Source organism: Mycteria americana, chromosome 3 (assembly GCF_035582795.1).
Source record: "Mycteria americana isolate JAX WOST 10 ecotype Jacksonville Zoo and Gardens chromosome 3, USCA_MyAme_1.0, whole genome shotgun sequence".
In the NCBI taxonomy this organism is placed as follows: domain Eukaryota; kingdom Metazoa; phylum Chordata; class Aves; order Ciconiiformes; family Ciconiidae; genus Mycteria; species Mycteria americana.
In genome coordinates, this window is record NC_134367.1 from 45,138,383 (window position 1) to 45,163,643 (window position 25,261).

Genomic DNA, 25,261 nt, shown 5'->3' on the forward strand with positions numbered 1-25,261 from the left:
CACCTTTTCCATCATGTCCCAGGCTCTGTAATCTGATGTATACTATTACATTTTTAGAATGATCTATATTATTACATTGTTAGAGTGAACCCTGGTACCATTTATGCCTCAGGCCAGCTGCTGCACTCCCAGTACCTCCCTAGCACATTTCAGGAGTCATCTCATGCCGAGAGGCACTTAATATGAGAGTATTCTGTTCTGGAGGATAGACATGACTGGTGTGGACACTGGCTAGTCCCAGAGAATGGTCACAGACATATTTCACTAGTAAAATGCAGTTAAAGGTAAGTACAGATTTAAGTATTTAATACTATCTACTCATTTAAATTCTCGAACTATGTCTTTCTCATGAACTAAAACAGTATCACAACCCACCACCTGCAAAAGGCATTGTCATGTTCTCTGGGCATAGTAATCATGTTATGCTGAAAGAGCTATAAACTCATTTAGAAAAAATCTTTTGCTGTTGCAGTTCAGTGCATGATCAATTTGGCAGCATTCTTACAATTCACATTCCTGTATTTAATGTGAATTTACCCCCTTTTTAGTGGCAATTTCTTCTTCATGAAAACAAAATTTTACAACTGGTATTACATAAAATGTGAACCTAATTTATGTCTAAATTTTGTGCTGTTTGATTATCTTCCCTCTCTTGATTACTACAAAAGTCCTCCTGCAGAGTTCAACTGTGTAAAAGTGTATTCAATCTTTTTCAGATATTTGGAGAACAGATAGCTCTTGATTAGACAGTTCATTCATTATACCCCAGCACACAATATCTATTCAGGGATAGAATTTTTTCCTCCTCAAAAAGGACAGTTTCCATCTAATTGAAATAGAAGGCAAGATTCTGTTCACATTTCAAATTACTGGCTGCACAGAACTGGAACTGATAGGCAAGAGAAATAATGAAAGCGAGCAGAAGAAATTCTGCTCTTTTGATAAGCATCTGCTGAAATTCCCTGAATCTTGGGACACATTTTTCAATGAATGAAATGAGGACTGAATATGTTTATAGAAGCATAGGAGAAGGATGCACCAGGGCAGGTTGGAGGCCCTGCATGAAAGGATTTTAATGAATCAAATGAACATTTGCATGTTTGCAAACATAACTGAACGGAAGTTCAGAGCCCTTCCAAATTCAATTATTTCACATATTGCACTTCACTTTTAAAAAGGAGGTTAGGAAATTAATTCATTGACTAGGTAAAGGTCCTTCAAAAAGATCATACCTTTTAGTCAAAAATCCTGAAAACTACTGATTACAATAGTATTGTGGTAGTTTAACACACATTGGGGTTGGGGTTTTTTTTGTTTGCTCTCTTGAGTAAGGAATGTGAAACCTAGTAGATCTAAAAGTTAAGATCTAAAAGTTACCCATACAAGAAAATGCAGTGCTAATGTGTTTATGACCCCACTATTATTTCCTTATGTTCTAATTTTCACTACAGTACAAAAAAATAAGATCGTCCATCCAAAACTCTTCACTGGCACAGCATTCTTCTCTAAAGTTGTAACAGGTTATGACTTCATCATCAAAACTCAGTAACAGAAATCTGCATCACAACACAGGTTCCACAAATATGAGAGTTGGTTAGAGCTGGCTAGAAGAGCAATGGCTCTTACAAAAAAATCAGGTGATGCTGAGCTGAATTTACGTCCAATATCCCAAGTTGTTCTGAATCAGGCTCACGCCAGCAAAATGATACTGTCTGATATCTAGCGCAGTGTGAATGAAAGGTATATATTTTGAGATTTTTATTTAAGCTACTTTTTGTCTCTGCCTCAGATCCCATCTTTCTTCCTTGTTCTTCTGGCAGAAACCTCAATATGATGACAAGGCACTTCTATTTCATTCTTGGGATGGCGACATTCAACTGTGCCCACACTACTCATAAGCTTTGAGGTGATGCTGAGTGTAGGGATGGGTCCACCTACCTTTTTTCCTGAATGGACCTTATTTGACTGCAATAGGATTATACCTCTGCATAATATTAAACCCTATTACAACTGCAGGCAAGACTGGGGGATAATTGATTATTGTAATTCAGCTTGCTTACTTTTTAATTTCTCTCAAATTCATCAAGGAAAATACTCTATTTGGTCCCTTTTCTGTATTTCATCAAGTTCAGTTTCCAGGTATAGTATGCCTCTGAACCCACTGGCAACACCTTCAAACAGAATTCTTTATCCAAGATTTTGTGGCCAAGCAACCTTTTTAGGTGAATACCTGGTTTATTCACTGAGGAACATCACATAATGTTACCACACACTAGATTATCCTGCAACAGCACAGGATCCACGTGGCTCCAAAAAAAAAAAAAAGTCTGCTGGAGAAAATCTATTTTGGTTCCAAAATTATATAAAGCTAATTTCACTGAATTTTGTTCTAAAACTATGTCAGCATATCTTTTGGTCTTAGTTTTTGTTTTCCAAGTTCTTTTGTGTTGATTTGCAATTGATATCCACCTACTTCTCTATTAAGCATATAATCTATGAGTAGAACTGAATCTGCACATGTATGGGTCCCCTGTTGGACAAAGCTCATAGTCTGGTAGGCATAAATTATAATTTAATAGACACATAGCAAGAAAAAAATCCCTGCCCATCTGTTTCATCCTTTAACTAAATATTTTGGAAGGAAGTAATTCACCTTGGCAAGATCCCACAGTAAATTATAAGTAGAATAAATAAGCTCCCATGTATTTCTGTTTGCACTTGCATTGTCTCTCAAGTTAGAACGATCTATATCCATTTCTTTTAAAACACTTTTCACGGTAAATAAATAAAACAGCCACTGTTCTTAAAAGCTGACTCGTTTCACAGATTATGTTATAGAATCAAAAGCATTTTTGTCAGGGAGGGAACTTAAGAACTGAATGTGGTATCTGGAGGTAAACTGATTTTAACTGAATTGTCTCTGTGAAATGGAATGCCAGAAACCACCCAGGAAGGACATTCCCATACTCCAAAGTGGGGATAAATCTGTTTTTCCCTTGAATAGTTGCCTCAAATCTTCCTTGCTGCAAAGGAACTTTTCTCTTGCCTCTGATAACTATGGAGAATACCCTTATACTAACATTTTAGTAGCCACAGCCTGCTGCCATGTTCCCATCTGTTCTCTTTTCTAGATTAAATAAGCCCAACTGCTTCAGAAGTGCTTTTTCCTTTCATTTCAGTGGTCTTTCTCTAGTTTTTTTATAGATCCTTCTTTAAATGTGTTGCCCAAGTTGAATCTTTTCACCAGCACTTAACAGAGGAAGTAATTGTTTCCTTTATACACCATTCTTGCTAATATATCACAGAATGAGATACACTTTTTTTTTTTGTTATAACATCCCAGCAGGGATTCATGTTTCATTTGTGATCTGCTACAACTCTTACAGCCTTCACTGCAGTATCTCTGACGACTCAGTTATTACTCATTTTGTACTTACACCTTTGATTTTGCCTTCCTAAATGTTGAACTATACACTTCTATTTAGTGAATTTTTGTCTCCTCAGTTTTAGATTATTTCTTCAATTTATCGAGAACCTTTGAATTCCGATCTTTCCGATTCTTCCAAAGTGCTTTCAAATCATCCATCTTGGCATTATCTGAAATTTTAATAAGTTTATTCTTTATTCTATTATCCAGATCATTAATGAGGGTATTCTAACAGCATCAGAAAAAGGCTGAGGAACCCAACCTGAACTGTCCTCCCAGACTAAAAATCCCATTCGCTATGTTGTGTTTCTGTATCGCTTAATGTGGTGAAGGTTGATGATGAAATATGCATTGCATCACAGTGTGAAATTAACAGGCTGCTCCACAAAACTCAGCAGCTAGCACAGACAAAAATCAATGCAATCTGGCCTCTCTCTTTGGTTACATTATTATTTATTGCTGTGTTATTAAATTCAGCAGATTTTCACTGATAACATTCAAAAGCAGCTAAAACTGGAAAACAACATCATGGCTTTCTCTTTGAAGTTATTTGTCTGATAATATGGTGAGCTGGACTGGGTGCTGTATTCGTCATGTACATTCATCAAAGGATGTGCCCTATGAGGTGATGCATATTTGGCCCTGATTCAGACCAGGAGATGGGGATATGAATTTAGTAACTCTGTGTGGTAGGAGGGGTGAAACAGAATTGTCACCCATCACCTATCAGTTTGCTCCAGGAAAGAAAGCGTTACAGCTGAGGAAGCGCATGGGCCTAAACCTAAAGCCTATGTAGTTTTCAAAAGTGTACTCGTAGCAGAAATGTGAATAAGGTTGAATGGCTGCACCTATGTAAAGTAACATAGAATTATCTCTCCTAACGTCCCACCATGTGGCAAGGGAACACTTCTACCTACCACGTCCTCCCTCAGCCTTGTGGGGTTATGATGCACAGCCGTAGCTAGGGAGAAGACGCTTCCTGCAGCACCACAGCTCGGCACCAGCTCCCTGCCTCTCGCACAGGAAAAAAGGCATAGCTTCGGACTGGGAACACGGCAACTGCAGTGTCATAGCAGCAAAGCAGGAAAAGGGACAGTTTTATGGGATTTTCATTGCTGGTGTAGAAGAACTATAAGCAGAAGGAAGCAACATTGGGGAACTGGGATTTATTCGGTAAAAGACAGGAGTGAAAATGATTAAAAGTTATAGAAGCCAGACAGGTTCAAGCAGAAGCATCTAACAGGGAAGTGTAAAACAACTAAGACCTTTCTTAGAAATTACAGTTCACAATCCACAAAATTTTCTATGTTCAAATTATCAGTTCAGCTAGGAAAAAAAAAAAGAAATTAAGTAAACGAAAGACATGCTTCCAGAGAAAAAAAAAAAGAATGCTTTTACTGTTTTGTATTGTGCTGTCCAAATAAAACCCTTGCATTTTTATTAAACCATTTCCATTTCTTTTAAAGGAATAAATAATATAGGGCCAGTACCTGTTATGCTATTCCCTGCATTTGTTTTGCACACAAAATTTCTAGAGGTATTTAAACATCAACTATTACTGAAATCAAAGATCTTAAAAAAAGAAATCTAGGTCATAAGCAATGTAAACACTCAACAGCTGAGTAGATCTGCGTGACCCTGAAGAGATCACTTTTTCTGAAATTGTTACTACTTTCCTGTGTTATTCCACAGTAAGAAGCTAACTATTCTAGCACATCCTCGGTTATGTTATCTGATGTGAATTTGACTGCCTCTCATCTCAACAGCCAGCAACAGAGTTGGCTGGAAATATCATTACACAAACTGATTTGGCTTAGGAGAAAAAAAAAGAAGGAAGTAACTTGGAAATATATAGGGAACAGTGGCCTCCCAACTGGAATGAGTAGTTAGGAACCAACTCGATTTTTGGTAAAGTTGCTTCATCTCACCTAACTTTAGCTGTCTAAGGCTGGGCATGTAGCTTCCATCTAAGTCCTGTCACCTAGGCTTTCTCCTTTCAAATATCTCCAAGGAATGATTAATGAGATATGTATTTTAGATATATAGGATGAATATATACTTAAAGATGCCTGTCTCTCTCCACTGACTGTAAATGAAGTTTAGATGAATGGCTGAAAGTCTAAATATATAAATTCTGGCCAGTTAAATTAGATGAAGCAAATCCTACCTTAGAAGTCCAGCATGAAATAACATCAGTTTGATTTGCACAGACTTTTCAGTGGTGAATGATCAAAGAACTGTTGTAGTGTGCAGAGAGGATTAACAAGTGGAAGGGGAGGGAAAGGGATTATGATGTGAGTAAAACAAAGTAAATTGGAAAGGAAGATTTTCTGCAGGAACATTAATTTTCTGGAGCAAGGGATAGAATCAAGATGCAAACAGCTTTCTGCTTGTTAGTTTTGAAGGGTAAAAGTGAAATGACTAGTGGTACCTGAGAGCTATTTGGAAACTAAGGGAATCCACAATTACTATTATAATGTTTAAGATGAGGCTGCAGTCTGAGAAGATATTGCAAAATGAAGCATTTCAGGTGTGTTTCACCTTAACACTGTATCATGTCTTCTAAGTAAAATGGGGGTGGGTTTCACTTTGGATCTCAGACAGACAAATGCAGCGTGGGATTTGAAAGTCAAAGCATACTATTACTAGATATAGTAAAGTAGCTGCAGGAAGGCATTATGCTAAGTAAAGTACACTCCTTCTGGTGTCTGGAACCAGTTAAGTACCTTTTCCAGGACCTGCACTGAGTTTTAGAGCACTGACTTCTGCCTTTCCTATATCATCAGTGATAAAAGACAACCTAATGTTATTATCCAGCTTCTGTGTTTATATTCTTATCAATAACCACTGAGTTTTCAGAACTTACATTCAGGTAAATTAATGGTGATGAAAAGGAAACCTAGCTGTCTTGCTGTACCATTTCTGTGAGGCAAAGTCAAGTCTATCCAAACTTGGTTTTCCTTCCTGAATTGTTTTTTATATTGGCCATATCTCTAAAAAATCTTTGAGATACAAAGCTGAATGGGTGCAAATCCATCCACAATTTGTACATTTCCTCCAGACTTATAAAAGTGCAAACAGCTGCAAGCCATACAGAATAAGCCCAGAACAAGAGCTATTTAAAAAGTATGAGTGATAACATCCTTCATATGGCATATGAGGCATTAAACACATAGCAGTTGATTTTTGTGTACTTCACTTTTAAATTATGAAGCACTCTTCCTGCAGAGATGGCTTCCATTTCATTCCCTGTGCTCTGAAGTCTGTGCAAAGCTATGCTATCTGATGGGCACTTGACTTTTATTTTTTCATCTTGTTTTCTCTTTAACTTAAAATAAAGGTAATCAATGGGGAAAGCCTGTATATGGGAAAACATAATTCCAACTACGTAAAATAAATAATACTATAATCCCTATTTAATTTTTTTGGTTGAAAGGAAGTAGTTATAGCTGTATCTAACTTAAATGATTTTTGCTTTAGTGGCATTTAAAATTTATTGTTGTTTTAAAGGTGGCTTTATGAATATAACATCAGAGTCCTAAAAACAGCTTGGCTTTGCAGTGTTGTGAATGGAAAGCAAAAATAACAAATTAATCAGTATGTTAGAATTTCACCTCGTGTTTTACGGGCAGAAGCTTTACAGCTGGTTTAACATCTGAATCACCTTAACTGTAGGGGTAGCCTTGAGAATGACATCATTAGTTTTGAATTGGCCTGATTTAATTCCTAGCTTTCAGTTTAAGTAGAGTGACTTTTCATGGTCTCATTTCATTTCAAAATTTTATATTGTTAGTAGGAGTCATTACAAATGGATTGTTAGGAGAGCAAGTGATATTAAGTTACTGTAAATTAGAAATTACAAAAAACAGCACCAGTGCTCTTTCAAAAGAATTACTAACCCTAGAAACAAGAAGGATTAGGGGTAACATGGAGTTTCTTTTCTTTTCCATTCCTGGAAGACATTGTGGTTTCTATTTATTGCATCTTGGAGAAGCTTGAGTGCCCTCAGCTTTGATTGACTTCAAGATGAGATATAGACATCCAACAGTTCACAAGATGAAAACCTTGCTAGCACGTGGAAATAAATCTCTCTATCACTCTGCTACATGTGTGCCTGTGGAGGTGGGGAAAGGTGCAGGCTGCAATAACCTGTACTGAAGGCTAAGGATTTCTGAACTCTACAGAAAGAATATGGAGCCACCATGAGGTACAAAACCCCACTTCACAGGGCCCCTTGTATGGCCATGTAGAGACCATCAGGTCTGCACCACCATCCCCAAAGCCCACGGAAAGGTCCAAACAGTAAAAAGGAAAGGCTAATTCAAACAGAAAATTCAACAAGGCCTCATTTGATATTATCTTCTGATTCAGCATGAACTACTGTCATTGCCAGTTGTTGCTTTTCATTTCACTTTCAGTACCCACACATTACATCCTAAGTAGCTGCTTCCCACTTGCAAAAACAGAGCCTGCAACTAATCCTATCTACCCTCAAGCACCTAATAGTATTGCATTTAACAATGCATATATTACAAGAAATGAATGTATGATCTAAACAACATCCCATGACACAGTTCCCCAGCTTATATATATTACAATGTTATACACATTGTGGGTAAGTCTAAACAGATCTCCTGTCTACAAAGGATTTCATTTAAGAGATTAATCCCTGCACATTGGAGTGTGTGATGAAAAGTCAAACCATGGAAAGCATTCAGATTTTCTTTGAAAATACTCCTTTTAAGCACTGGCAGGAAATTCCAGGGAAACATAGAGTGAAATAGCTCCCATTTCTGAAAACACCATTACAGCTAATTGGAAAGTTGTGTATCAGAACAATCCAGGGGCTGCCCAACAGGGGAAATCCATTTCTGTCTGTCTAATTTCTCTTCAGGTAAAGTCACCATAGAGGCACACGCACCTACCAGAGCTGTGTTGAGGCACCTCCTCTCTGCTGCAGCCACGTTGGATAGTATGACCAGCAGCAGGAAAGTCACTGGGCAGCCCCTGCTCTGAATTAGAGCTAGCGTGAGATTGCACCTCCCAGCTTCCAGGTGAGAGGCCCAGGTGTGCTGCCATTCAGGTGGTGCCCGGACATGATGGGCACAGAGGTGAGGCAGGATCTCATCCCTAAAGTGCATATTCTCACATAACCTTTCTGCTTGCCAAAAACCAAATCATTCACAGACTCCTCTCGCCCACTCCTCCCACCAAGTAATGTCTCCATTCCCTGACAAAAGTTCATCCCTTTGTCCTCAAATCCTCCATCCTGTCCTTTTCTGAAATGGTGTGTGCTGTGTCCTGTGTGGCAGGGGACCTGAGGGTTTCTGTCTGATTTTCATGCACTCCTTTGCTCTGTGAGGGACTTATGTGATGGAGAATTTCAAGACCAAACAGCAGGAAGGAGAAGGAAAAGGAGGAGGAACTGCTAGGCAGTGAGGGAGCAGCCCACTCAAATACTGAGATGCTTCTTTGTCCCCTCCCTGCTGCCAAACCCATTTCATCCCAGTGAAGAGATCAAGCATGAGAACCAGAACAACAGAAGATTACTGTATTCAGCAAAAGAAATGCCTAGACACCGAGCAGAGCTTTTACCTGGTACCTAATTCTTACCTGACATTTCCACTGATTTGTTTTTGCCAAATATGACCCAACTAGAAAACTAAATCTCTCATTTGGCATCAAATGCAAACTTTGCATTAGCTTTTTTTTCAGTGAGAAACATGAAAATATGCTCATTTCAGTTAAATCCACGTGCATCTTCTTTTTCTCCTTTTTTTTCCTAACTTTTAATTTTTCAGTTTGTCTACTGAACCAAAAAATCAATTATTCACACAGCCCAAGCAGAGAGTTCAACAGTTGTAGTTAACAAATGTAGCAGTTCATTTGAACACATCCAAATTCTTCACCTACATTTCCAAAACGCATCAGCTTTCTTTTGAATGCACGTATCACACAAGTCAAGATTTAACAGATCCTTTATTGTGCAAGCACATATAAAGGTTTCTCTTGAAAAATATAAAATTTGGGAGTCCCCCAAACCCACCTCAGTCCAAAAATCCTTATATACATCTAATTTCTATTTGCCATTACAATAAAATTCTCAACACTATTACTAGGAAACAGTCCTTAGTTCCACAAAGACAAGGGACTATGACAACAAAGGCAAATAAGGGTAAGAACACACTATTTATTTCTTGCCACAGTCTTGTTTACTGCTTTGTTGATTATCAGTGTCAAACAGCTAAGCAGGGAACCCCTGGCTCCTTTCCTTTTTCATTCTCTGTTATGCTTTAATACAGGAACATCACTGTGGAGCTTCCTCAGCTGGACCTCTGCTTCTCAAGGCTCAAACGGTAAGATCTCCTCAAGAATTAAACGTCCTGTTACACAGAGGTATTGTAGGATGCCTTAATCTCCATACCTTCCACTTATGTAGATGCAGATGTGGCAGTTCCTCCAAGGCATGGTCCCATGTCCAGGAATACAAATTAATAGGAAAAGTTTCACTTCATCATGTAAGAAAAAGTTATAACCAAAAGCAGCTGTCTACATTCACCACTGTGGTACTGGTTTTGTAAACATTCTACACTCAGACATAGTGCTGCATATGCAAGCAGTTAGTTCATTTAATCTGTGACTATTTAATGTTTCAAAGTTAAGCAGATGCTTAATTGCAATATTCATAGAGCAGTAACAATGCATAAAGTTAATGGTCCCTGACAGTTTTTATTATAATCCTTATTTTATATAAGTTTTTCTTTCCCATACATGATTTATAGCTGGTGGTTTCTTATAAACACAGCAATTTATAGATTATAAAGCCAAACTGTTCTACCCTATTTCTTCAAGTAATGAGTGGACTAGGTCAAGCAAGCGTTAGGTACATACAGCAAAGAATTTCACTGGACTTATCAAAAAGTTCTTTGTCTCCCTGGCCACCTAGCTCACAGTGCAGGTATGTTTTGTGGCATCTTTCTCAGCCCTGACTTCTCATTGTCCGAACTGGAGAATGTGGGAAAGTGCACCGGAGTCTTCTTCCACTCGGTCGTACAAACTTTCTTTTCATGGAGACCAGGGTCAGGCAGCTGTATAGGGGTGGTTCATGCCTGTCTCCTTTTCTGACAGGGAGTGAGGTTGCGGCTTGGATGTGCATCTGCTCTTAGGAGCTGCGGACCTGTCCCAGATCCCACAATATTCACATAATGAAGCGTCAATTATTTTGGTAAGGGAGAGCAGTGGAGATTTTCTGGCACAGCCTGTCTCTTACCCCCCCAACCACATTTCACGCCATCTTGGCTTTTAAAAGGTTCTGTGAAACCTCAATGTATTGCATCATTGTGTTAATGATAATGCAAAAATTAAACCACACCAATTCTGAATTCAGAGTCTAAGCAGCCTAATACTTAATGGTTTATAAGCTTTGACATTTCATAGGTCTGCTGGGACACTTATGAAATACCCATCTTCATTTGTGAAACTCAGCTGAATATTTTACTGCTATTCTGCATTAACATTTGGTACTATTTGAAGGTTTCCTCAAAGGATTTCAAAGGATTTCTGGTAGGCTGCACATATAATTCTTCCACCCCCATCCTTGTGTTTTATAGCTGTAGTATGGATAGGCTGCTTACAACCAATGAAAGGTTTACACTAAAGGACATAGTCATCATAAAAAGTAATGAGCTAAAATTCAGAATTCCTTACTGGATAGAATCAAGTGCCTATAGCCACTAAGTAATTACTCCAATGCAAGACATTAAGCCAAGCCTTCTAAGAGCTCTTTCTTGTAGCAGCTGCTAAATGATTAATATCACATTGGTAGATTTCACAGGAGAATCTGCTAAATAAAGGAATGTTCAGTGTATATGTAAAGTTTAAATTCTGCACAATATGTTTTAGAATCAACATACTATATTGCATATTTCATGGTTCCAAGAGGAGTGCAGCATTCATTAAGAAAATACAGATGGTCTTCAGATAGCTAACAAGATTTCACACTCATTTCATTTCTCCCTGCTGTGAAACCTAGAGAGAAAATAACAGTAACAATGAACTCACTATGGCTGAACCTCAAGGCTCATTTCTGCCAAAATATTATCAAAATCCTGAACTGGTGTTAGCAGTCAAATTCCACCGAGTTTAACAGAACTAAGCTATTTACAGCACTTTGAAATGTAGCCCTCTCCTCTCCAACAGTATTTTTCTCACTTTAGGAAAATCCAGCATTTTTTAAGGGTGAGACTGTCGATTTATGACGAGCCCTGAATAGCCAGCAGCATGTAGTTGTACCGCCTCAGGAGCACAGCAGTCTGAATCTTGCGACTCACAGGATGAGAATTCAGTCCTTGGTGGTTGCCTTGCTTTGGGAGAAAACAACCAAATCAGCACGTTAGTTACAGAGACTCTCCTTTCCCCTCCCGTCATCTGCCCTGTGCTAATGCAGTGTGGAGAGGAGAGAGGCGTGAAGAGATGAGGCCTTGGGCATCAGAGGCTAACCCTCTCTGCTGCGCTTGTCTGCACAGCAAGACCCAATCATGCCCAAAATCTGCATTCAGCATATTAATATTCTACGGAATTTGTGGAGAACAACAGATAACAGGCATGTTTTGCTGGTCTGAATCCACTCAGGAATAATTGATCTCTCTGACAGTTTTGCTTGGTTAAAGCATAAGGATTTCAGGATTTCTTCCCACATGATTTCTGCCTGCAGTAAGAGAATATCTGATGAATGATGCAAGTATGAACACTGAAAAACAAACGATGGACTATTCATCAAAATTTACATCGGGCAGCCAGATTTACCTTCACCTGACGCTCTTAAAAGCGTTCTGCCTTCTGCCTCCAGTGTCTTTGTTAACTTCCCCTCTGTTATTCTAACACATTCATTATCTTTCCACTGCAGCATCTATGAATAAGAACAAATATAGGCACACAGAAGTACAAATGCATGGATGCATCACACATGCACACAAAGACAGATATATATTGATTCCATATTGCTGCCTGTTGTGGTTTAGCCCCACTCGGCAACTAAGCCCCACACAGCCACTCGCTCTCACTTCCCCTCGGTGGGATGGGGGAGAGAATCTGAAGAGCAAAAGTAAGAAAACTCATGGCTTGAGATAAGAACAGTTTAGTAATTGAAATAAAATATAGTAGTAGTAGTAATAATAATAATAATAATAATCATCATCATCATCATCATCATCATAAAAAGGAAAACAATGAGAGAAAGAGAAAAACAAAACCCAAGAAAAAACAAGTGATGCAACTGCTCACCACCTGCCGACTGACGCCCAGCCAGTCCCCAAACAGTGGTGGCCAGTCCCCCGCTGCCCCCTGGCCACCTCGCCCCAGCTTATATACTGAGCATGACGTCCTATGGTATGGAATAGCCCTTTGGCCAGTTTGGCTGTGCCCCCTCCCAGCTTCTTGTGCACCTGGCAGAGCATGGGAAGTTGAAAACTCCTTGACCAGTGTAAACACCACTTAGCAACAACTAAAACACCAGTGTGTTATCAACATTATTCTCATCCTAAATCCAAAACACAGCACTATACCAGCTACTGGAAAGAAAATTAACCCTATCCCAGCCGAAACCAGGACACCGCCCAAGAAGACCTTCCACATTAAAACAATTGGGATGCCTAAAAAATTTAAAAATAATTCAAAAATTGTATTTGTTAAACCAAAGTCCGTTTATCACCCTCAATTACATCCATGCTGTATTCACACAGTAGGATGCAGCACTGGGCCTGCATACAAGCACTCCACAATTATGTGAAAATACTGGCTTAAGGTTACTGTTTCTCAAATACAGTTTGGTCTTACCCATGCTCTTGAAACTGGGGAGTTAGCCATTATTCAAGTTTTCAGTGAAGAGCTTGTAATTTGCCTCATTTCAAGATCTGCTGGATCTTTTGCAGACAGCCCTGAGTTTGTTCTGCTTGTACTCGGAGCTGGCTGGATGCAAACAAGGTCTCATCCAGAAACTACATAGCTTCATTAGGCAGCACTTTGCTCTGAGCAAGGCTTACCATATTACTGCAAGCATGGTGCCTTCAGTTTAAAGCTAGCTAGTATCCTGTTGGCTTAAAGCACAGGTGGAACAAGTAAAAATATATCTGTAAAAGTATATATAGAAATATTTATAGTCTAATACCATAAGCTAGTATGTCAGACTGCAGGCTTTTACTGATATTTTAAAATCCTACCTGGGGCTCAAGTTTAGGGCTACAGCTGTCATATGGAGCCTTACTCATGCAAATGCAGAACTTGTATTGCAGACAAGTTTCCGCACAAAAACAAAAATAAAATTGGTGTCTACTTAGTATGTATTCTATTACACTACTATGGCTGTCTCTACATTGCCAGGCTGATGGCCACATTTGCATTCATCCACACTCCTTGCCTACAGGAGCATTCTTGCAGTAGTTTTGCAGGGATATCTCAGGAAGCAGGAGAATTTCCAAAATGTGGCGCAGATTTATTTAGTATCTGCATGGACCTTGCAGCTCTGGAGTCCATTGACATAGGCCAATGGTTCGGGCAGGGGGATTACTGATCTGGTCAGCTATGTCAGCTTTTATGTTCTACTACAGACTAACATGTAAATCCTGTATTCTTACCAGGTATTTCTATTTCACTACAATATATCCAGACTGAAAGACTGAAGAGCTACTGCAGACTTTCTTAAAACTTGCTATACATTAACTATGGTTATTATGAAGCTTCTATAGAGATACAAAAACCTGTCTTGAAAACAATATCTTCTGCAGTATTAATGGAATATTTTATATATAACACATGCATATATTTGTGATATGGTTCAAAGTTTTAGTGGAATTTTATAATATATCTTTACCTTTAAAGCTTTCTACTCAAATGAAAGCAAGTGCCAGGAAGACAGAAAAAACAAATTTACAATAACCTCTAGATCTAAATATTCAGAGAATTCTTTATTGGTTACAGTGAATCACATTTCCTGGCTCTTTTGCTCACTCTCGCTCTCTAACATTCACATGCAAGAATACTTAAAAAAAAAATTATTAAAACTTCATTGATGAAACATGCAAGGTTATTATATGTCTAAGAGTATAAGTACTGCTTTTGATTTTTTTTTTTTGCAGTTTCTTTTTAAATCATTAGTTTGGAAAGCTTGAATGAGAAGGTAGCTATAAAAATGGCACCCATAAGTTTTCTTAAAACTCCTAAAAAATCTTTGAAGCTTTATTTTCTTTGTCTGGTGTATCAAAATGAAGCGTGAGCAGAATGACTGACTTTCAGCCTGATTACTCATGTGGGCTTCCAACACTAATGTTGCTAAAACCTTTAGACCTCATCATGCTACAGTGTAGTCACCTTACATATTTTGTTCTGATCTAGATGTAAGAAAAAACCTTTCAAAGAATAAAACATCTCATCATTTGCAGCCATGTCAAGCCGTCATGTTGTTAAAACATTTTCTTTTCTCATCAAGCCATGAGAGGTATTGTGTCATTGTTAAAAGGGAATTGAGACCCAGACTGAAGCCAGAACTGCCATCAGGGATCTGGTGTTTTAAAGTGAACCTGTCATGAATTCTAAATGTGGCTAAATGAAATCACCCTCAGCCTTTCCTGCTTATGAAGCATTCCACTTAACTAGCAAAATACTTAACTATGCTCAACAGGCTTTTTCAGCCATTTGTCTTTGCACTCAAAATACACAGTCATCTTGTTATTGCAGTAAAAGTTCTTCTTTAAAAAGTTAACCAAAATTCTGAAAAGAAAGTAGTTTAATCTTAATAAATCCAGATAAAGCAGAGTATCCCCACTTCCAACCCAGCCTTAACTCAACTTTTGGAAATTACCCTATGAATAATGGCATAGAAGTGGCCTGGAATAAAGCAAGTAAAGTCAACAGATTTTTCAAGAGGAACTTTACTTTACTATAATTTCCACTGATCAAAAAATAATAGTAACATATAGTACCGTATCAAACTTTTTAATCTAGCTGTTATGTATTTGGCTAGCTCAATGAGTTCATCTAATATTAGATTTACTAATTGTGCTGGTTTTGGCTGGGACAGCGTTAATTTTCTTCACAGTAGCTAGTGTGGGGCTATGGTTTGGATTTGTGCTGGAGACAGTGTTGATAACACAGAGATGTTTTCGTTACTGCTGAGCAGGGCTTACACAGAGTCAAGGCCTTTGCTGCTTCTCACCCCACCCCACCAGCGAGTAGGCTGGGGGGCACAAGGAGTTGGGAGGGGACACGGCTGGGACAGCTGACCCCAGCTGGCCAAAGGGACATTCCATACCATATGGCGGCATGCTCAGCATATAAAGCTGGGGGAAGAAGAAGGAAGGAGGGGACGTTCAGAGTGATGGTGTTTTGTCTTCCTGAGGAACCGTTACGTGTGCTGGAGCCCTGCTTTCCTGGAGATGGCTGAACACCTGCCTGCCCATGGGAAGGAGTGAATGAATTCCTTGTTTTGCTTTGCTTGTGTGCGCGGCTTTTGCTTTCCCTATTAAACTGTCTTGATCTCAACCCACAAGTTTTCTCACTTTTACCTTTCCAATTCTCTCCCCCATCCCACCGCAGAGGAGTAAGCGAGCGGCTGTGTGGTGTTGAGTTGCCGGCTGGGGTTAAACCACGACAATGAATATCACATACTATATGTGCTGTCCTACCTTCTCAGCTTTTTGTATACATGCACGTCACATTGTCCAATGTAAGTAGACTGTAGCTTGAAATAATTACGTCCAAGAGGCTGTAATATTAGTCTTTTCATCACTATGTTATTTTTGTCAAGAGCACAGAAATTTAAACTGAGCAGCCTGAAATTGCTCACAATGACTCATGACAGTGTGAAAGTAAATTATATTCTCTTCATCTATAGAAATGGGGGTAGTGATATTTACAGTGTCTGTTATTGTTTATGAAGTGTTTTGGAGACAAAAGGTGCTGTCTCATGCTGACTCCTTCTGCTATGCCATAAAAGTGTTTTGCATTTTCTTTTTGTGGAGCACTATGTTCCACACACCCAAAGCTTTGAGTGTCAAAGTGCTCTGCTGATAGAGTCCTTAATATTATTATTAGGTTAATAAATGTGTGATGCTGCTGTTACAAATGAGAACATAATCTTTGGCAACAATATTATCCTGAGCGTCACTGCATACGTATTTTTCCCTAGTATGAATATTACCTTCCTGTGTGATTTAATTCTGTTGCTGTGCTTTAGTTTAAATTTTTAAGAAGCATCAAAATAAGCGTACATAACATTGGTGTCAAGAACATATAATGAATGTAATTCTGATGTCTTTCAGCTCCAGAAACCGAAGTCTCCAAAACCCCTTTAAGTGAAAAACTTTCTGTAATTGTATGTAAAAGCCATCTCTTATCCTACCTGTGGAAAAGCCACCAGAAGGCTACATAGCATTTTCAAGCACATATCCTTAATTGCAACACATTACACAGTGTGAGACACAGTTGCAGTACTGGCAGTAGCTGCACCATCTTCTCAGAAATTATGTGAGCTGTCTCTTTGTCCCAGCAGATGGTATTTTTATGACCCGCAGTTCCTACGTTCAGGAAGCCTAGGAAATATAATTCCTGATCTGAAGAATTCCAAAAGACTGTAACCAAAGTTTTTTGATCTTAATATTCACCTTAACTTTAAGAATTATGGAACTATCTAAGTGTCCTGGTTTTCAGAGATACTCGGTGACAGTAATTGCCCCTAAAGTCCAGCTCTGTCTAGAAATCCTGCCAGTTACGTAGATGCCTTAGTGAGTATTAGAGAGCACAGGCAAAAGAACTTGAAGGGAAAAAGTGTTGTGTGTTACTGCAAAACAAAAGCCTGTATAAGATCCTGAAAAAGCACATCACTTCCCGCTGCTCACTTTTTACAAGGCTGGGTTCCAGAAAGTGTTTTCAGCATCCCACATCAATTCCATATAGTATGGTCATTTTAATGTATGAACAACAGATCATATCAGATTGTTTCACCTTCAGAAGTATGGATTTAATCAATCAAGAATCCCAAAATATATGCCTGCCTTCATTTTTAGATTGTCCCAACCTATATGCTTAATTACATTTCATTTTTTAACGGATAATTTGAAAATGGGATATATGCTTCGAAATTATTCTTTTTTCTAATATTCAAAGATGAGCAACTGAGCTCAGCTGTGATAAACAGCAAAAGACTTAAAAGCAGCAAGAGCTCCACATCTGTTAGTTCATTATCAGTGTGTGAATATGCAGATTCATAGTGTACGCCATTTGACAGATTCCTTCCCCTAGACATACAAATACAGATGCACCATCCCACCTTCAGTTCTGCTCCTTGTACTGCTGTAAATCTACCGTAACTCCTCAGTCAGCAATCCCTTTGGATTTGTATCAGTACAACTAAAGGGCTAATATGGCCACCCTAAATGAATATGTGATATGGCCCTCCAAAACTTCACTCAGAAAACAAAACTGTGGACAGCTTCTACCCCTTGATCAGCTTGTGATAAATAGAACAAAGTGAACAAATAATTTCCCAAGTGCAAGGACTCCTAAAGAAACTGTCATTCTGATTAATCCCAAAGTACTTTTTGAGTAAACAAGTGTTTATATTTAAAAGCCACAATGTGATTTCAAAGAAATCTTTCTATCCCACTCATTTCTCATGGTTACAAGTAATTGGAAGCCACTTTCTCACTCTATTGATGATTAATGAGTGGCATTTTAGTTTTTTAAACATAACATTCTTTAGTCCAACGTAGAAAGGCAGTAGAAATTAGTGGCTTAATAACTTAGATTTTCAGAGCAGAGAATAATTAAAATGGTGAAAGGGAAAGGAGAGGACACACAACAAACCTTATTGAAACAAATCCCCCACTGAGAGCTAGGAGAGTTTGGGACCACAAGCAGTAAGTAAAATCAATTAATTTTGGCCTAACTTGAGTAAAGTTATTGATTTTATATAAGGATTTGATCCACCATGCTTGGTAGTTGCCAGCATGAAAAATGAATCTCATTTGACAGGAGAGCGTTGAATGTGGAGATTGCAAGACCCTGAGTTGAAAAAGTAAGGGGTGAAAGACACTCTGTATCCATACATTCAGAATTGCTTGGGGGGGGAGGGGTCTTTCATTCTTTCTTTTTTTAAAAAATATGAAACCATGAATATCCATACAAAGTTTAGCTTTCTTGCCCAGCACTGTACCTCCTTTCATGCTGTCAGCACAGAAACGATGACCTACCCATGTGTTTGAATAGAAGTCTTCATAAGCTACTCAAAGGATAATGAATAATACCATTCACATAGCTACTTCTATATACTACAACCAAACTGCAATGAATGCTCAAAAGATGTTCCCAAGAAAAAGAGACAATTAAGAAAAATACAAGTTAAAAACAGAAAAATGTGAAGTGAACTATACTAAGGTGGAGCTTCAGGGATGATATCACTTCTGGCTGGCTCTGGAAAATGGCAGTCCTCTCTAGCCTTTGATTTTGCAGTTATTGAAAGCAGAAGATTTCAGATCAAGACCTGGAATTTCAGTTCCCAAAGATCAAGAGAGTTTAGGAGTAGCCAGCCATATCACATAAATCTAGGTTTGGATTTTCTGTACATTTCATACTTGCCCTCCAGTAGCTCTGGATGATGTGGATGTCAAAGAGAGGTCAGCAACCATATGTTGCCTTAGAGCAACATCAGTGATGAAGATCTTTGCATGTCTGCTTCAGGATTGTGGAGAGGCATCCTCCTCATTTTCTGCTGCCTTGCATTGTGTGCAGCCATCCAAATTCCACCTGTGTGCATTATGCAAGTGTCTATATATGCAAAGCACTGATGGAACATACCACTTGTAACTATGTATTAAAAACAAGTCAGGGAGCAGGATGAAGTCTTATTAAGTTTCAGACACTGTATATAGACTTTTCCATTGTAGTTCATTAGGTTTTATTTGATCCATGTCAATGATTTGCTCTGTGCTGCTATTGTATTAATTTTCAAGGTTTTTTCAGGGCAGGCAAAGTCTTTCTGTCCTATCACCCAAAGTGTCAACGAATTATTGGATATTATCACCTTGCAAATATCAATGATAGCTGATGGTCTTAGAGAAATGACTATAGGGCAGATATTCTTATCATAAACACGTTTCCACAGCAACTAAATTTCAGTGACAACTGAAAACAACATAGACTAGTTTTTCCTCTCAACCCCAAAAGCAACCTCTGCTTCCCAACGCCAAGACAGGGTAACAGGCCACCACCCTGGATCTCATGTACAAAGCAACTGCACTGTACCAATGTGAAGCAAAAATACCTCTCCCTTCAAGAAAACGGAGCAGACCCAAGGCACAGGCAAAGCAGGCAGATGCCCTGGACAGGACACTGCTGAGGAGGATGAGCTGGATGTGGCTCACTGCTCATGAAAGCTATTTCAGAGCCCTGAAAAATCAGCTTGCTTTGATGCTGCCACCCAGGAGAGGCTGAAGGGTGAAGGCTGCTGCTTGGTGCTCCAACCCCCATAAAAGCTTCAAACCCTGTGCTCTGCCATTGCCATCCCTCTTGCCACAACTAGAACAGCAAGCCGGTTTCCCCAGAATTTCTCCTTAGCTCCTCATCTATCTCTGTCCCCTTTCTTCTGTTCCTCCTGTTCCTCTGGCAGGAGTAACCCAGGGTTGGTCAAAACCTGAACCACCTTTTTAGAGCAGCATATTAAATTTTGTCAACACTGCTGAAAATTGCTGTGCTACCTCCGAGAAAACATAAGCGCAGAGCATGACTTACTCTGTGCAACACAGCACTGAATCCTGCCCTGACCTTAAAGTATATTCTAAACCTCCTGTCTTCAAGCAGATTAGCTGGGTTTGAGCATACACTTAATTGCTGTCTTGAACTAGACTAGATTAAACCTCGAGGTCTGTCAAAACAGAAATATTTTAAAAAACACATGAAAAAATAATCCAAAAGAGGGACACTCAGTGAAATTCCATCAGCCAGAATTTTTTTTTCCTTGTGCATGTAGAAAGTGAACTGGGTCATTCTGCATTCAGTGACTTTTTTTCTTACATGCTTTACCACACACAGCGATTACTACTCTAGATTTAGATCACAGTCACAGGAGGTTTAGTAATTTAATATTTTAAAATTAAAAGTGGCATTTCAAATTAAAGGGGCACAAATACTATTTGAATATGGTAAATACTGATCATATAATTACATGGTAATTAATTTTCATATAGTATCCGTGTGATTATGAGATGAATATATGACTTTTCTGTCTTTTAAATAGCACTGCAGCTCACTAGTTAATTACTTTTAGATCTGCTTAGTGTAATTACACTGTAATCCACAAAAGTCTGTATATATTCTGTCATTACTTCATTTTTACTAATAACAGCAACAAACTGCCTTAGGTCAGATCTTATCCTTTTCTCTTCAGCAGTGTGACACCTCAGCATGTGTGCATTTCTTTTACAGAGGAAAAGGAGTGCAGGAATTCAGGAGGATTTCTCGGGAGCTCCACATCTTATATACAATGTACAATGTACTCTGGTTCTACTGGGATTTCTTGCTCTGCAATGTAATGAGATCTCCAAGCTCATTGTCAGAATTGGAATTTTCTAATTTTGGATGTAGGACGAAGAGAGGGGCTGAATAGTTTTGCATCCATCCAAATACATTTTTTGTCTGAGTTGCTGAAATAGAACAATACTTAAAGCCCTCTGTGCTTCCTCCAGGCTTCACATATCACCGCTTCATGAAAGTATCTCAGTGACTCAGACAAAGAAATAGTTAAGTAAGTTGAAGAAAAAGAATCCAAATCTCATCAGGCAACATCTCCGTATCCAAGAGAAAGATCCTCCCACCTGCAGCTGGAAGAGGAGTGAGGGAAGGGCAAGAATGTGCATTTGGTTGTTCTCTGTTCTTGCTGGCGTTCAAAATTAGCAGGCTGCTGTTCCAGTATGAGAGATGACAATGATGGGCATTATCCCACATATGATATAAATGGAGAAAAGACATAATAAAACTATAGTAGCTGCATATAACACTTGTGCCCTGTGGTTTGAATAGTTGCTTAGGGCTCAGTCTGTGTGTATTGTTCTTTTTGTGCAAATGTAACTTTTTTCAGGGGGAGAGAAAATGCTGCAAGGCATTTACATTCATATTTATTTACTGGATCCTCTACTTCACACTCATGCTCAGATATGTAACTTAAGCTCCTCTCAGTTATCTACATCTTATCTAGGTCATCATGTGTAACCATGTTTTGGTAATATTGCTTAAACATGGTATAAAGAAATGGGCTAAAAGAAAGCATAACTAATGCCTTTATGTCCAAATCAATGGGAACATTATTTTTCTAATAAATCAAAGTGGTGGGATTTAGGAGGTTCTAGATCAAAATTTTGAGGGCCATGAGATGCCCTTCCTGACGAAAGCAAATGCCAAGGGACCTGACTTCCAACAAGCTATGTGAGAGAAATTTTTTCCTCTAGAGTCATGATTCATAAATCATCTTCAAGGCAAATCATCATGACTTGTCTTTGATGGCAGTTTCAGCATCATAAACCATACATCATTCTAAAACAAATGGCAGCTTGCAATGTCCTTGTTAATGGCACACTAATACTGGATTTTTCCTCAGATAATGAATTTTCAACATATCCAAACTTATCGCATCAGACTTCAGCAAATCCTTGTTATTATGTTTCACTCGCTAAAGTCAACAGTGTTTTAAAAAGCCTTTTAAAATGTTAATTTATGCACTGGAAGTAAGACATGAGTCACCATCTGTCACAGAAGGTCACTGGCTATATTTGGATCCATTAATAAATTCATAGGTTGCAAACGAGTAGAGGTGAGCCACCCCCTGCAGTAGAAGAAGCTGGCCCAAATCTTTGCCTTGTTTCTGGGCCAAACTCATAAAGTTCATTCTGACTCAGATAAATTACATAGTGATGGAAAAGATAAGTTAGTCACTGCCTACAAAACAACCCACCCGGCTGGATCACTGTTGGATTGCAGGTCTGGCAGAGACGTGCCAAGTAAGCAGGATGACACCCGACCTCCGCCTGTGAAGTTCAGCATGAACTTCAGGAGACCCACAGAATTTAAAACCCTCTGAGGGCCATTGTGCACGTCTTTTCGCTTTTTAAGTTTGAAGTCTGAGCTAAAAGGTTCAAAGGTGGCAGCAGTTCCAACCTTTAGCAAGGAATAGACACCACTTATGTCTCTCCCTGCCGTTACCTGATTGCATCGTTGTTAAGTGTTTCTGCCTCCTTCTGTGGTTTCTAATTGGTCTGCCTGTTGGAGATATTTACACCGGAGGGAACTGCTTTTCAGCCTAGCATTGTCTGGGCAGCACAAGATGTCTCAGAGATTGCATTAGTATGATTTAAGCATCAGTTTTCTGGGTGCTTTTATATGGTATTTCTGAAGTTCAAATAATAGAGGTAATCTGGAGATAAGAGAAGCTAGAGAATCTGCTCAAAGCCTTATCCGTTCTTCTGCATGAGGAAATTGCCAGAGGTAAAACTCTGGTGGCAAAAACCTAAAAAGGGATTTTGGGTGGTCTGCTTTAGCATTTTAGTTTAGATCAGGAGTGCATTTTTGAAGCAAATCTCCAGATTGTCCCCACTTACTGTGCTCCGGTTCACAATGCAAAGCACACTCAAAATACAGGAACGGGACTTCTTTCAGATTACATTAAACTGGGAGATGAGGTCCATAAGTACAGGACATGTGCTCTAGCCACTAAAGCATGGTCAGTCCACACAACCAGACTACATCTAGTCTGATGTGAAATCCCCTGGTACATAAACAGTTTGGACATTGGGTTCTGGGCACCAGCTCTACAGATCTGATCCTAGTAGGCTGCACAATCTTCTAACATAGATCCAGGGGAGGTGTATCCCCTGCCCACAGGCCTGGGAGCCCCATCCCTGCTCAGCCTGGAGCCATCAGCCCCTGCCCCAGCAATGCCACAGGAGTACCAGTCTCCAGCCCTGTGTCTGTCCCAGCCCTCTGGATGAACCCAGGCTGTATGTTGTAGGTAGCTTGCTTCTGAGTTGGACCCCTCAGCTGTATTGTAGCTGTGTCACCAGTCTTGACTCTTGCCCCTTCTCCTTCTGTTCCTGATTGGACTTCCTGCCTGGACTCTTGACCTGGTTCACTGCTTGCCATGTTGGGGGCTCTTGATGGACCCTGTTAGCAGCACCCAGCCCTGCCCCACCATGCTCAGACCCTGTGAAATGGAGCCTCGGTGAGGACGCTGCCTGGGCTGGTGTCACTCTCAGCTCCCTTTTCCTTAGGGAGCAGCTGTCCCTCATTGCACCCTGACATCGACAAGACAAAACAGAAGTTTATGTATTCATTCCTTCTTTTTGTATAAACATTTACTTCGGGTTTATTCATTGTATGTCAGAAACAGGGACTTCTAAGTTTAAAGACACAAGCTGACATCAGTCTGAGATGGACTCAATACACTTAAAAGCACAAAAGCACAAAAGAGGATTTAGATATATTTTAAATGATGCTTTTTTTCCCCTCTTGGAAAAGAAAATTCACAATTTGCTGCAAGCAGGAATAGATTCTCAGCTTCACAGCAGTCCATTATTTTGGAGGAATTGTGCTCCAAAGCCAAGGAGCCTGGGAGCCGCAGTCCATCAGGTAAGTAAACTGGCTAAAACTCTGGCAAATTTCCAGCTGAAAGCTATCTGTCAAGAAGGACTCGTTATATCTATCCCACAGTTTCATTAGAAGTTCAATAAAAATTTTTGAGAAACATTTAGATTTCACCAAACCAGCATGTAATGTCAGAAAAATTCCATCTGATCCTTATCTTGAATTGGCTCTTTTTTCAACTGTTTACCAAAAATACAAGAGGCCAACATCACACTAAACCCATAATCTGGCAATAAAGCATAGTTTCTGGATCAGAATCAGAAAGAAGAGATACTGAATTGGACACCAAGGAGGAATGATGTTATTGTCCAAGGGAAAAAGAAAGAAAGAAAACAGACAGAGGGAGTGAGACAGTCTCCCAGTAGTGCTAATGATTCCGTATGAAAAACAATGTGTGCTAACCTTGTATGGAAAATGTTAAGTGCATCTTTCTAGTTTATATTAAACTATCGCTTTATGAAGCTTTAAAAATTTGACTTTTCTGTCCCTTGAGTTACAGATACTCATCTGTTTAAACATCTGGAAAGCTGTTTTCAAGAAAACTTAAACAGAATCCAGATGAAGGCATATAACTTGAGATGAATATAGTAGGTATAAGGATTCATCTCACTATTCTGCTTCCTCTCATTATGAATGGCAAATCAAATTTGGTTCTTCAGTGCTAATTTCACATGGTTGCACGTACCTTAAAAAATAAGGTTCTTTAGTTCATACCGTGCTTGACACTATAGGGAGAATATCACTAGGATATCTTATTAAATATGTACCTGAAAACCATATTGAATTTAGTGTTATTAGCAATGAAAAATTCAATAAAAAGACAAAGTGAAAATCTGCAAAACATCAAACACTTCAGCTTAAAAGAGAATGAGCCAACATATTATTTGTTGCTGTTAATCATCATTTTGCCTCATCAATCTTTAATGGCAATCTGTCACTGGCAATATTGGGTATAGAAAAACATACCACACGCTTGTATGTAACTCTGACTGTGCACATGTATATATCAGCATGTGTAGGCAGGTATCTCTTACCCCCAAACACACACACACACAGATGACACTTCAGGTCATCTGAAGTGGTTTGAGAAGACTGTAAATAGAGAAAGTGGCATTTTCACTTTCTTGTCAGGAAAGAAAGAGTGGGAGAGATCCA